This window comes from Ips typographus, linkage group LG12 (genome assembly GCF_016097725.1).
Source record: "Ips typographus isolate SLU linkage group LG12, UJ_Ityp_2.0, whole genome shotgun sequence".
Lineage (NCBI taxonomy): Eukaryota > Metazoa > Arthropoda > Insecta > Coleoptera > Curculionidae > Ips > Ips typographus.
Window position 1 is genome coordinate 8,556,874 of NC_138433.1, and position 13,384 is coordinate 8,570,257.

Here is a 13,384-nt window from a genome sequence, read left to right on the forward strand (position 1 = left end):
CTAAAAAGTCTGGAATATTGGAAATATCTCGAAAACTGCTGATTTTATTTTTCTCAAAATTTGCGTCTTGTTATAGTAAATAACAGCGCATGACGTGAGGGTGAAATGAGGTTCGCAAGTATACAGGGTCAGTCACAAAGTAAACCAACTTTCTTATTTCAAACCTAACACACTGTATATTACTTCAGATTTTAAGAGTACTCATAAAGGCCATTACTGAAGCGATGCCGATAAGATCATTTGATTCAAGTTGCATTTCGATACCGGAGCATGTAAATCTAGCCGATCCTGACTTTAACATCAGTAAAGATATTGACATGTTATGTGGTGTAAGTATTTTTTATGACATTTTGCTAACCAATCAAATTAAATTGGGAAAATTGGGCAATTTAGCAAATTAGGCTGGCTAATAGGAGGTGACATTAATATTTCGATTTGAAGACCACAGGGGAAAAAGGCGCTTTGTCAAAAAAATCGATTTCGAGAAAAACCAGTTTAAAGGTTTTAATTCCTTACAGTCTTGTTTAAATTTTAACTAGATTTTTGAACTAGGGTAGAAATGACGACTCAGCATTTGTAGTAGCACCTATTAGGTAGATTTTAATGTAGCATGTAGCGTGGTTTACAAAAACAACATTCTTTCACTTGACGTCATAAAAAAAAATGGAAATACGCGCCATGTCCATGCGCGACATTCTAAGAAGGCGCCATGTCATTAAGTGAACACTCAAGTAATGGTGTTTTCAGCAAAATACTTGCATGCTTGATCTATTAAAAAACAGGATTTTTTATTAATTTTTTTTTGTTTTTAAATAGAAAACTTACCCTGCATGATACTATAAACTAACTTCGAGTCAGAGAGGCTTCAGGTATTTTAATTTATTGAATGTGGAATATTGGAAAAATAATTCTGCGCCTCGGGCCCACAAAATTTTTTCAAATCTTGCAGATTTTTCCACTTAATGTGACTTATTGGTAAAAGCTCTAAAATTTTTAAATAAATTATGATTATACCATTGTAATATTATCAGTAGAAAACTTACGTACCATTGTATAAATAATCGGGCAGTTCAAATTCTCCGTCTCTGCACTTTTGAGTAGATTTAAATTTTGGGTCTGTTACAGGGCTGGATTCCCACATCCCATTATATGTAGTAAATTAGGCGAGGATGCTCTTTAACTATTTTTAGTTCTCGAATCGGTCGAGTTGGAAAGAGACATTTTCTTCTGTACCTCTCTTTAAAAAAGAACGTCCAGTTCTTAAAATTGCTTTGTTCAACTTCAACCACTTCAAAGGGCATTGGTTTAACTCTAGCTGATTTGAATACTTCAATCCAATCTTCCGGTACTTCAGCTCGGCTCTTTTGATTAATCAAAACAAAGTCTTTGTCGCACTCCAAATAGAAATGCCCTCTTATTGGAAAAGTAAGTTTTATCGATTGTAGCCTCTTTTCAACGTGGACTATATAGTGAAGAAGTCGGAACACAGTATAGTTCTTATTTTGCCCCCCGCACGAGTCGCAAAATATTTCTGAATGTTGAACTTCTTCGTTGAGATAGTTGAATACAAAGTGATGAAGCAAGGAACTGACCGAATCACTTCCCTTATTTCCAACAGTTTCTGGAAATGTATAAAATATTGCTTGAGAAGTCGAAAGTACATGAATATTTAGCGAATATAGAGATAGCTGTCTTTTGTAATAGACGTCATTGGTCGTTATATTGGAAAGTGGAAGGTTTTTGGAGAAATCCAAGCAAATTGCTTCAGTAGATAAAACTCGTTGACAAGTTATTTTGGCTTCTCTCTTCCTCTTGTAAAATTGGTCAGCCTTTAATTTATGCAGCTTAATTTCTATTTTCAAATTTCTGATATTCCTCTCTACTTGTCTAAACTGTAAAGATTCAGTCATTCCTCTAGTTGTTAAATTGAATCTTTCAGATTCCAGACCCTTCATTTTCGCGATGTTTATGTCGCATTGACTACAAGTGTCCGATCTAGGAAATCCGAATCCTATATTAAATTCTGTAGAGAATATCGTCCTATAAGTTTCATAAGATATTTTAACATCTGGAAACTTTTGTGAAAACATATTATGCTTCTTTTTAACGTTTAGTTCTTCAGGAAGATACAGCTTTGATGTTTTGTGTAAACTGTAATGAGTTTTTCTCCCTTTGAAGGATTTGATGTGATTTCTTATTACGTTTTTTGACACCTCCGAGAGCTTATGAGGACGGTTATGGTGTTTGCCCCTTTTATCAATGGGTGCTACACCTTTTTCTTTTAATGATCTTTGTAACACTTCTAGTTTTTTCCTACCTATGCCGTGTATTGACAGAAATGCTTTACGACATACTGAAACTTCCTTTAATTCTTCGTTGTCATGAAATCGAATATAATGATAAGAAGCATCGTGAAATTGAGCAAGTTTGTTACGGGTTTTTTTTGGCAAAAGGTTTGTTTTCTTTGATTTTGGGGGGGGTACTTACATTTTGCTATTCTACTGCAATTTACAGTAGGCCGGCTGTCACAAATTACCTTTTTTTTAACTAATTCACGCACTATCTGAGCAAGTAAGCAAAATGTTTCACTTCTTCTAAAGTAATCTAACATTAAAGATAGTAATAACATAAAACTTTAATTTCACTAAATAAATACATGTAAACATTCTCTGGTTTGACATTGACATGATGGTTCAGAGACGGTTGACTGTATTGATTGATGTATTGATTTTGTGGTTTTGTATTCTGTCATATTTAGAGTTCAAATTAACGACCAATGGTAAAATAGTTTTATCACAGGTGTCTATTTTGACCAATTGCAGCTTAACTTAAGAATGGTCTAGAATCTAGTTTAGGCAAACTGCCATTTTCTTTTTGGGTTTTGATTCCACATGGTGGACACTAACCATTAACGCTTGAGCGGATTTTTCAAATCAAAGTAGGTTCATCAGTCTTTAAAAATATAGAATTAAGTTTCTGAAATACCTTCTTGGGGATTTAAAGAAAAGACTTTGGTAAATTCCTATTTTGTATTGCCAGGAAAAGCCCATCAACAACTCGGGTAAGTTTAAGTTGCAATTGTGCTTGTAAATACTCACTTAATGTAGGTTGCTATTGTCAATCCTAGCGTGCTTGACGGTCATTGTAACTAGAACATGTTTTCTAGGCTTTTTCCTTTCCCACTTTTACCTCCGGTGCTCCACAAGGAAAACAGCACTTGACACAATCGATCACCAACTCAACGAACACCAACTCAACGAACACCAACTCAACGAACACCAGCACATACACTTGCAATCAGCCCTTGTTGAGAGTTTAAGCTGTCCTGATTAGTTGACACATTAGGCCTGCCTGTGCAGCATTAACTGAAGTGTCCAGGGAGTATTAGCAATCTTGAAATAAGGTCAGTCTAGTCATAAGCAGATCTGCAGGCTGCAAACACAGTTTCCTGGTCTCTAATTCACCATTGAGCACAAGCAGTCGATATATAGTAGTAGTAAGGAACTTTGACATCCTCCATTACCAGTGAGAGTGTGCTTACTAAGATTTTTGGGTTTGTAAGCTCACACTAAATGCATTTAGTTGGGGTCCAGTGCTGCTTGAAAGCACAAGTTTGTCTAATTTGATCTAAAATATTTGATTGAAGGTTACCTTTTTCTTTTGCCAACCTTCTGTGAACACAATCTAACACTCACCTATCCAGACTTGTACCGTAGTTAAGGTTCCGTATTCCCAAATACCCAACTTTGAGTCCATCATTAAAATAACCATTTAATCTCCCTTTTTGTAAACTGATTTGATTACAATTAGCATACACAACATGTGGTACATATTGCTGTGCTTTTAAACTTGACATTTTAAGGTTAGGTTCTGAATTGTCACTCAGTACATAAACCGTATACTTTTGATTTTTGACAGTCGTTAATTTTGTTTTTAAATAAAGAAGAGGCCTTTGCCATAAAACGGGGTACTTGGTGGTATTATTTAAGATTTGTATTTTGCATTACTGATATTTGGTCTAGCGTTTGGGGATTTCCCGCTTTAGCGATCGTTTACTGCTCTTCTCAAGCCCTACACGACGGTGCAAAGTGGGTGGCGCCATTGAAATTTAGCTTGTTAACCTACACCACTCTCCGTGAGTAGTTAGCCTGGGGCATTCACCGAGTGGCTTGAAGAGGTCCCGTGACCACCCAATCTTGTTTTGTAAAATAGAATCTTTCGGTTAGTACTTTCCATCTAGCAAATTCTATTGTTACAGCCTATGTTGTCATTGCAACTATTTTCTGCGCCATCCCCCCGCCATCAAAATAACGGCTTCGCTTTGCGAATGTTTATATAAAAAACTTTTTTGTAAATTCTAGAACGTTTATCGCCCATTTTGTTCTGTTAGCTTCGTGCAACCGGACATTAGTTAAAAATTTTAAGATGATTGAACTTTCTATCCTAAATTCTAAGGGTCGCCCCGACCTAAACACATAATGTGAACTATTTAGTATTACTTTAGTTTTAGTGTTTTTTTCTCCATAATAAGGTAAAAAATTTTGGTACTTTTCTCTATTTTATATAACATTCTAGTTTTAATTACAGATTTTTTAAGCACAACAGTAATGTTTGGCCTTACGGCATATTAATTTTTAAAAAAAAAACTTGGGTCTTGCTGTCTCCCCTTTGAAGAAAGACAGCCGGCGTTTCACCTTGTCATATGGGGTATGTTTGATTCTACCATTTAGGGGTAATACATTGTAGACTTTCTAACTTTTAGCTCCTGAAGATGGGTACTTATGTGCCCGAAACATATGTCGAGCGACCCCTCTAACATTTTTGGGGGGCTTGAATAAATTTTTTGTGGAGAAGGCTGTGTGTTCTTTCCCATCACTTTTACACTTACACCTCCACTTTGAGAAAAATGGACTACTACTTCACACTAAAATTAAAGAAGTTAAGGGGGTAGTCAAAATTCAACCAATCAACGACGCTGCTGCGGAAACAGTTGAGTATCGATACAGACATTTTACATCAATTAGGCCTAGAATTTGACGTAGAATTCAAATATCGGATAAAAAGTTGGTCATCGTATTTAAAAAAACATAAGTTTGATTTATTACTCAAATTTGGGACACCCTGTATAATAACTGTTTATCTAAGAATAAAGTAGACCTAAATATCTACTGGTTTTGCATTTAACGTTTTTTGCTAAAATCAAAATTAAGAAAGTTAAGGGGGTGGTCAAAATTCAATCAATCACCCTGTACATGCTGTGGTATGATTGTCGCGGGTTGATTGGATTTTTTATGCCATGCGGGTTTGATATAAATTGACATACACTTTGATTTCGACTCAGACGCGACTGATGGAGACACGGACGGTGGTCGGTACAATCGTAGCACAAGCCTATATGTTTAAACGCAAATATTGACACTAGTGAATATTGTTACCACTATTAATAGTTTCATTGTTATGTTAGTAGCCCAACTATGTATAAAGAAGAGTGAGGTTAAGTTAGGGTAGAAAGGGGGGTTACGACAATTTGACAATTAGAAATACAATTTTTCTGAGAATTACGGTTTCATGGACCTGAGTTAAGTTTTTATGAATTTTTTCAATTATATTCCTGACATTGTGCATTATTGTTTGATTTTCACTAAACGCCGTCCGACCCCTGACACATGCTACAAATCCACGACCAAGCAGAGCAGAGAATTAAAATATTGGAATTTCATTATCGTGAAGTTTCATAACAATAGACAGAATTCGTTTCCTGCAAGCAAAGCCGCTAGTGACGTCACAGTGGATGCTCTGACGCATACACACACACACATACACGTTGTCTAAATAAGTGTCGCAACGGAAAAGTATAGGTTCCTCGTGAAAAAAGAAATACATTTTTTATACGTTTGATAAGTAATATAATTATTACATGATGAAACCTAATTTAGTAACATAGCTGCTTTTGTTACTGTAATAATTTTATTAATGTGTAATCTGTAATAGTGTTAGTTTGTGATAAATAGATTTAATCTCAGTAGTTAAAACCGTGGTTTTATGGCAAAACCAATCGTTTTTTGAAACAAATATGTAAATCTATAGTTGCATTTTATTCACATCACGAACTAAAACAATTGCGAGTTGTTTTGCGACATTAAGTCATAAAAAATTTAAATTTATGTTAATTGCTGCTGTAATGTATAATATCTAGTTAATGGCAAGTCTATTTAATTTTTAGTACAGGCTGTTTCACGATAAATGCGTCATATTTCAGGGTTTGATAGTGCAACAAAAAATAACCCAAGTTTCATATATACACTACGGTCCAAAGTGGTTTCGTTACGGATATACAGGGTGTTCAAACTTGAATAAATAAAATGCAATTTTACAGCTCAAATTTGTTTTAATAATCAAAAATATTCTGAAATTGTAAGAAACAAGCAGTGCCGTACCGTTTTTTTTTCAATAATTTTTTTAATAATAAACGGATTTGATATTTTATTATTAACTTTTAAGTACCTATACAGTGTGTTCAGGATAAGGAGGGCCACTATGAAAATCTTGAGAGAAGTTAGATTTACAAATATGGTTTAATGGGAGGAATGATGCATAATCATGGCCTTAATAAAATTACATTTAGAAAACATCGACTTATTTTTTGGTTTTTGAGATATTTTGCAAAAAGTGAATTTTTTGATTTTACGTTTTTTTATTCATTTTATGAACGTAATATTGGACCTAAAACAAAACTAATGATACTTTGTTATGATGAAACCTCACGTTAATGAGATTAAAACATTTTCATTAGATTGCTCAAGGTCGTGGATTAATTGCATGAGTTCATAATTAGCTATAAATGAACACACTTGGATATTCTGCAGGAAATCAAAAAAACTGACCTTTATGTTATGTACAAGTGTATATTACAGAAAAAACAATATTTACAATTTACAAATAATTACAATTGCCAAGAAATTTTAAAGAAAATTAAAAAAACAGAATTTTAGTTAAAAATAGAAAAAAACCGGAAAAGTTTTCCCAGTGCCAAACTGTCTCTAACTGGCCTTACCAGTTTTTAAGGACGATGTTTGGGTCCTGGAACCTCCAGTATCCTCTCCCCAGTAGTCAGTAGTGGCCACCGCTGATTTCCAGGTAGGAAATGGGGTCCAGAGACTGGTGACAGGTACCTAAGGCAGAAAACAGCAGAACACCAGGGAAAACGAACAAACAGCTTCAACACTTGTTCCGGCAACCAAAAAGGTGACCAGAGGCGATGACAAGTGTTGAAGTTGTTTAAAGCAAACTAATATAAACTAAAAAAAATTAAATAAATCTAAATCAAGTAAGGAATTGACCTGGTGGTTCAACTCTGACTTTCTGAAACTCTGTGGCTGCTGGTCGGCTTTTCCAACATGTGGGTTGGTCCGGAAAACTCTGGACGGAGCAGTCCCGGTTAGATTTATTCAATCCCCGAGAGGAAAGTTCTTTGGTCGGGAAAACCCTTAGATCTCTGGTCAGAAAACCCTCAGATCTCTGGTCGGAAAGCCCTTAGATCCCTGGTCGGAAATCTTTTAGATCTCTGGTCGGAAAGCCCTTGAATCTCCGGTCGGGCCGAACACAATACTGTAATTCGGCCAGATGATCACGGATTAAAAATTTTAAGTCACACACGTGCCACAACGCTCAGAACCTAGGTCAGATGTCGGCAGTTCGGGTGCTGTAGTGGTGAAAGGACCGATATCACAAAGTGGGGTGATTAAATAGGCCACATGGCACCTGACACAAAGAAACACGACCACAAACCGACGCTTCCCCGACAAAAATCGAAACGAATCACGTGACTACGGCACCTGATAACTCATCAGGTCACGCACCCACATTAACCACAAAATGTGCACAAAGTTCAAATGGAGCTATTAAACGATCGGAATCGGTCTACTAGTGTAACTAGGCCCACGGACATTAAAAACACAAACCAAACGAGTTACGGACGAAAACTCTATTTCGTACGTAACAACTTCTCCTCAGCAACTTTTAAAGCTGTTTTAAGTTTCGTCTTTGCGGAACCATCATCAACTTTTTTTTTTTTTAATGCGGTACTGATGTTTTTATGTTAGTTTCTGAAAGCCCTTTTTATTCCGAATTCCATAATGTAAGCAACTTAACTTTTTTTTATTTTAGGATTAAAAAAACGTTTGCAAAAGGCAATTTTTATTTAAGAAAAAATTTAAGTTAGATCCCTAATAGAACATTTCTTTATTAAGGTCAAAAACAGAGTAAAACACATTTAAAGCACAAAATGACATACATCAGTAAATTCGGAATAAAGTGGGCTTTGAGAATCTGACATTAAAAAACAATAACTACACTTACAAAAATGAGGTTGATAATGGTTCCGCAAAGACGATACGTCGGAATGAAAAACTGATAATGCCACTTTAAAGAGCTTTCAAAGTTGCTGTGGAGAAGTGTTATTAGTTTTGCTCTAAATTCAATATTAACATCACAAAAAAATAAATTATAAAACAAAAAAAAATTAACTTTTTTCTAATATCTCAAAAACCAAAAAAAAAAACAATTCCTAAGTGTCGCTTTATTAAGGGCATAATTACGCAATTTTTTTCAGTTTAACCATATGTGTATCTCTAACCGTTTCTAAGATCCCCATAGTGGCCCTCCTTATCCTGAACACACTGTATATGATGATGCTTTTTACTCGAAAACAACAGCGAGAAATAACAAAAGATCTTCTTTCTAATTTGAATGAGGAATTCAGGACTGATTTTCTTCTCCTGAAAAAGCAGTGCCGTACCGTTTTTTCTCTAAAAATATTATGGACGACACTAGTAAAATTGAAAAACACTTTTTTCATTTCATGCCCCTTCATAACAGGTCACCAACAAAATTTCGTTAAAATATACAGGGTAAATCACGCTGATGGTATATTAAAAATAACTATAAAACGGCTCTATATTTTTCGTTGAAATTTGAAGTGTAGCCTAGGTTTAGTTCAAACTCTATTTTTAAAATATCTTGGACGTTTCGGTGTTGCCAGATCAGTTGGAAAGAACATTAACTTTTGATTTTCAAATAGAACACCCTGTTACTAATCTCATTTTTAAATTCGTTGAAAAAAACAACAGGATGGTCAATAATATTGTTACGGTTTTCCCGTGGGTTCACACAAAGTCAATTTAACTGAACAATTAATAAATTTATTTACACTTCAAAACACTCCGTACAATAATTAACACAGCTACTAAAACACTACTACAATTCCACAACTATTCCACTATTTAAAGTTTACCGCGTTTCCAAATTCACTACTCTCTACACTACTAACTCACTACGCCGTCGTCAACGCCGCTTCTTTTATATTCGCAAACCACGTTCTAGAATGACCGCGAAACGCTTCGCGGGTTGCCTTGACCATTCAAGAATATTCCAGGTAGCGCTTCCTAACTGTGTGGCCTACTTTAATACGCGCGCGGCCAGATATTGCGGCGCATCGGTTTCATGGAGTATCGAGCATAGTAGGCCCAAACCGTAACAATATTTACCGTTAAGTCGGACAGAAAAAAAAAACATTTTTTAATGGATACACCAATGTATTATGGTTTGTAATAAAAGAACATTATATTCTGCCTATACCTAACTTCAATCATTTCTGACTTATTAACAATTTTTCCTTAAAGTGCGCATAAAATCGTAATCATACTAATCTAAATATGGACAAGTGGACAGGGATGCAGAAGGATAAAGGGAAGGCAATAGAAAGGACCAAGTACCCAGGTTTAAAGTAACCTCCAAATTAACACTTTACAGGAAAGAAGAAAAAGTAAAGAGCACCGAAGAAAACGTTTTCGTCGGATATTTCTTTATGTTATCATCAACTTTTCTTTCTTCTTATGGCCATATTGGATTTTTCAACAACAAAATGGCACTTTTCATTATGTGTGGTCACTTATGATTTGTTTCAAAAATGACCAAATAATTCAATTAAAACTAATTTTACGTAAGTTGGCTTTGAGTTAGTGAGAAGTTTTATGAACATTACTTGACAGTACTTGTCAAACGCCATTATTGGGTATGCACACACTTTGAATGAAATTGAATTTTTAAATGAAAATCTTTATTCACACTGACACACAGATACATAACTTTTTATTTTTAGGTTAGATTTTATTGGACAGAGGAAAAATAACACATTACGGACTTGTGGCAAGTGACAAACCTTACATCGAGCCTTACATTCAAAACATTTCTGTTTCTAAAGTGAAACACTAGCCCATATTCTCACAGTAGAGATGTATGCATACGAAAAAAGATGAAGAAACACACAGCTTTCTTCACAATAAGATTATTAAGCCTCTAATTAAAAGAAGCGCTCAACATGTTTCGAGGACTTAAGTGCCCATCATGAGCTTATCAGACCGAAAATGCGCCGACTGTCTTTCTATACAGGGTGTCCCACGACGAAAGACCTCGATTGATATTGGAGAAAGTATAAATAGGAGAGTTTTGAAAATTTGGTAGGATACTGATGTGGGCATGCCCAATCCAACTAAAATATTTTCAAGATGGTTGCACTTCCGCTTATACCGGAAGTCGATCACAACTTTCTTATTTTAAATAGAACACCCTATATATTATTACATATTTGGATTCCTCACAAAATTCTGACCAACTTTTGTATAGAATGCCCTATGCCTATCTCTAGCCGTTTTCGAAATATTTGATGTTTTTCCAAAAAAGTGACAGTTGCAACGCTCAACATATTTTTGTACTATGTTAAAACCGTATTTCATTTTGTAATGAAACTTTGGGTTATTGTAAATAAAGGATCGTTTTATTAAACTGAGGGTGCGTAACGACTCATTTGTATACAGGGTCGTCAAAAAAAAATCATAAACTTGCCACTAAAAAAAATGAAAAATCTCAAGTTTTTTAAATGGAAACCCCCATTTTTTATGACGGAATCATTTTGAGCATTAAAAATTACTATAAGTTTCAATTTACTTGCCTATACCTAAATCCAACCCATTTCGTTTTATTTGAGAATAAACATTTTTTTATTAGGCTGCATGGTTGGGATTAGCTGGTACTCTAGTTAGCCATGCTTTTGACACACGGTGATATTGGAGAACTGCAAAGCATGTTATGTTGAGCGTTGCAACTGTCACTTTTTTGGAAAAACATCAAATATTTCGAAAACGGCTAGAGATAGGAATAAGGCATTGTACACAAAAGTTGGTTAGAAATTGCAATTTCTACATTTGTATTATTAAGGATTGGTTTTGTTTTAATAGCTTTTATCTTCACAGATCCCGTATTCTTAAAATTTTCAATTATTTGCTTGACAGCTTTTCGTGATGGCTTTGGTTTTTCTGGATAACGAGCGGCAAATACCTCACATGTTCTACTCACAACTTTATCACATTCTCCGTAAATAATAAACAGATTTAAGTAATCTTGGTTTGAATAACGTAACTGCGACGGCATATTTGCAGTTGTCAAAACACTCAAAACTAGTGTTATTAACATGCCCTGCAGGTCTCCAATATCACCGTGTGTCAAAAGCATGGCCAACTAGAGTACCAGCTAATTCCAACCATGCACCCGAGCATGCAGCCTAATAAAAAAATGTTTATTCTCAAATAAAACGAAATGGGTTGGATTTAGGTATAGGCAAGTAAATTGAAACTTATAGTAATTTTTAATGCTCAAAATGATTCCGTCATAAAAAATGGGGGTTTCCATTTAAAAAACTTGAGATTTTCCATTTTTTTTAGTGGCAAGTTTATGATTTTTTTTTGACGACCCTGTATACAAATGAGTCGTTACGCACCCTCAGTTTAATAAAACGATCCTTTATTTACAATAACCCAAAGTTTCATTGCAAAATGAAATACGGTTTTGACAAAGTACAAAAATATGTTGAGCGTTGCAACTGTCACTTTTTTGGAAAAACATCAAATATTTCGAAAACGGCTAGAGATAGGCATAGGGCATTCTATACAAAAGTTGGTCAGAATTTTGTGAGGAATCCAAATATGTAATAATATATAGGGTGTTCTATTTAAAATAAGAAAGTTGTGATCGACTTCCGGTATAAGCGGAAGTGCAACCATCTTGAAAATATTTTAGTTGGATTGGGCATGCCCACATCAGTATCCTACCAAATTTTCAAAACTCTCCTATTTATACTTTTTCCAATATCAATCGAGGTCTTTCGTCGTGGGACACCCTGTATAGGGGAGACAGCAAAACACATGTTAAATATTATACACTGTGTCCGTAAAGTCACGCATAAATTTTATTAAAAATTAAGGATTTCTTTTCTGGGAAAATGCTCGGACATGTCAATATTTATTTCTGATTACAATTTTTTTGATGATAAATTAATGTATACAGGGTGAACCAAAAATAGGTTAAAATAACTCAATTAATATTTAGATTAAGTTAGGTTAGGTTAAGTTAGGTTATACTTGAAATTCGATGCAGAATCCAAAAATTAAATAAAAAATAGAGATTTCCATTTGAAAAAATAAAGTTGACAGTCGTAACTTGTTTTTGGGTCACCCTGTATACATAAATTTATTATCAAAAAAATCGCAAATAAAAAATAAATATTGACGTGTCCGAGCGTTTTCCCAGAAAACAAATCCCTGATTTTTAATAAAATTTATGCGCGACTTTACGGACACACTATAGTGCACAGCAATCCAATGGAATAAATTCGTTTAAAAATCGGGAAATATATTTTTTAATAATTTGCTTTTTGAGACGAATTCACATTTATTTGAAAAAGTCAAGTTTGGCATCATAACTATTACGTTGATGTATATGCCGATTCTACGTCAATCAATGAGCAACAGAAAATAATAAATTACATGTGCTTGCAGAATGTTAAAAAAATATTTCTTGACTTTGAAACAAATTTATTCATAGGTTATATCCCGAGACGTTCAGGTTTTATCGGGTAAACTGTGCATAGGTGGTTTTTTGAAAAAACTTGCTTGGATAATGATTGAGACTAAATAATCGACGATAAAATCCTGAGACCGCAGGTTATTTAGTCGAAACCATTTGCATAAAAGAAAAATTTAGCAAAAAAGTACCAATGCACATTTTACGTGATAAAACGTGAACGCCGAGGGCTATATGTCAAGATTATTACCCACATTTTAGTTTATTAACAAGAAAACACCATAGTTAGAACACAAATACTAAACTAAACCTGATGAAATTAATGATAATATTAAACTTCGTTCAGCCATGTATAATTTTGTTTACATTTCAGATTGACAATCATAGGTCAACATATTTTAATTTATGTAATTATTTAATGTAAACTACGTTATAGTGATTTATTAATTGTTAATATTGAAGAAAATAA

At 34.4% G+C, this 13,384-nt stretch overlaps 1 long non-coding RNA gene across 1 annotated transcript; it reads left to right on the forward strand.

The window, feature by feature from the left end:
• Window positions 1–4,303: 4,303 nt before the first annotated feature.
• LOC145736633 (uncharacterized) lies at window positions 4,304–5,795 on the forward strand. Its single transcript, XR_014180059.1, has 3 exons — window positions 4,304–4,531; window positions 4,588–4,707; window positions 4,763–5,795. It is a non-coding gene; the product is annotated as an uncharacterized LOC145736633 (long non-coding RNA).
• Window positions 5,796–13,384: the final 7,589 nt, after the last annotated feature.